Consider the following 1,441-nt stretch of genomic DNA (forward strand, 5'->3'; position numbering starts at 1 on the left):
CAAGAGTTGGGGGGACATCGAGAGGTGACAAGAGTTGGGGGGCACCAGGAGGAGAGGTCAAAAGTTGGGGGACATCAAGAGGGGGTGACAAAGTTCGGGGTGACATCAAGAGCAGTTGATGTCCCAATGTTGGGGGACACCAAGAGGAGGTGACAAGAGTTGAGGGGATACCAAGAGGTGACAAGAGTTGGGGGGGCACCAAGAGGAGGTGACAATGTTGGGGGACATCAAGAGGAGGTGATGAGTTGGGGGACACCAACAAGAGGTGACAATGTTGGGGGGAGATCAGGAGGAGATGACAAGAGTTGGGTGATGTCAAGAGGAGGTGACAATGTTGGGGGGGCACCAAGAGGAGGTGATGAGTTGGGGGCCATCAAGAGGTGACGAGTTGGGGAACACCAAGAGGAGGTGACAAGGTTGGGGGGACATCAAGAGGAGGTGACAAGGTTGGGGGGACATCAGGAGGTGACAAAAGTTGGGGGGCACCAAGAGGTGACAAGACTTGGGAGGACATTAAGAAGTGACAAGAGTTGGGGGAACATCAGGAGGTGACAAGAATTGGGGGGACATCAAGAGGAGGTGACAAGAGTTGGGTGATGTCAAGAGGAGGTGACAAGGTTGGGAGGACACCAAGAGGATGTGACAAGAGTTGGGGGGACATCAAGAGGTGACAAGAGTTGGGGGGACATCAAGAGGAGGGAACGAGAGATGGGGAGACACCAAGAGAAGGTGATAATGTTGGGGGACATCAAGAGGGGGTGACAAAGTTCGGGGTGACATCAAGAGCAGTTGATGTCCCAATGTTGGGGGACACCAAGAGGAGGTGACAAGAGTTGAGGGGATACCAAGAGGTGACAAGAGTTGGGGGGGCACCAAGAGGAGGTGACAATGTTGGGGGACATCAAGAGGAGGTGATGAGTTGGGGGACACCAACAAGAGGTGACAATGTTGGGGGGAGATCAGGAGGAGATGACAAGAGTTGGGTGATGTCAAGAGGAGGTGACAATGTTGGGGGGGCACCAAGAGGAGGTGATGAGTTGGGGGCCATCAAGAGGGGACGAGTTGGGGAACACCAAGAGGAGGTGACAAGGGTGGGGGGACATCAAGAGGGGACAAGGTTGGGGGGCAGAAATGGGTAACAAGAGTTGGGGGCACATCAAGAGGAGGGAACGAGAGATGGGGAGACACCAAGAGAAGGTGATAATGTTGGGGGACATCAAGAGGGGGTGACAAAGTTCAGGGTGACATCAAGAGCAGTTGATGTCCCAATGCTGGGGGACACCAAGAGGAGGTGACAGTGTTGGGGGGACACCAAGAGGAGGTGATGAGTTGGGGGACACCAGGAGGAGGGGACAAAAGTTGGGGGGACAGCAAGAGAAGGTGATGAGGTTTGGGGGACATCAAGAGGAGGTGACAAGAGTTGGGAGGGACATCAAGAGGT

This window comes from Calidris pugnax, unplaced genomic scaffold (genome assembly GCF_001431845.1).
Source record: "Calidris pugnax isolate Ruff unplaced genomic scaffold, ASM143184v1 scaffold308, whole genome shotgun sequence".
Taxonomy (NCBI): Eukaryota; Metazoa; Chordata; class Aves; order Charadriiformes; family Scolopacidae; genus Calidris; species Calidris pugnax.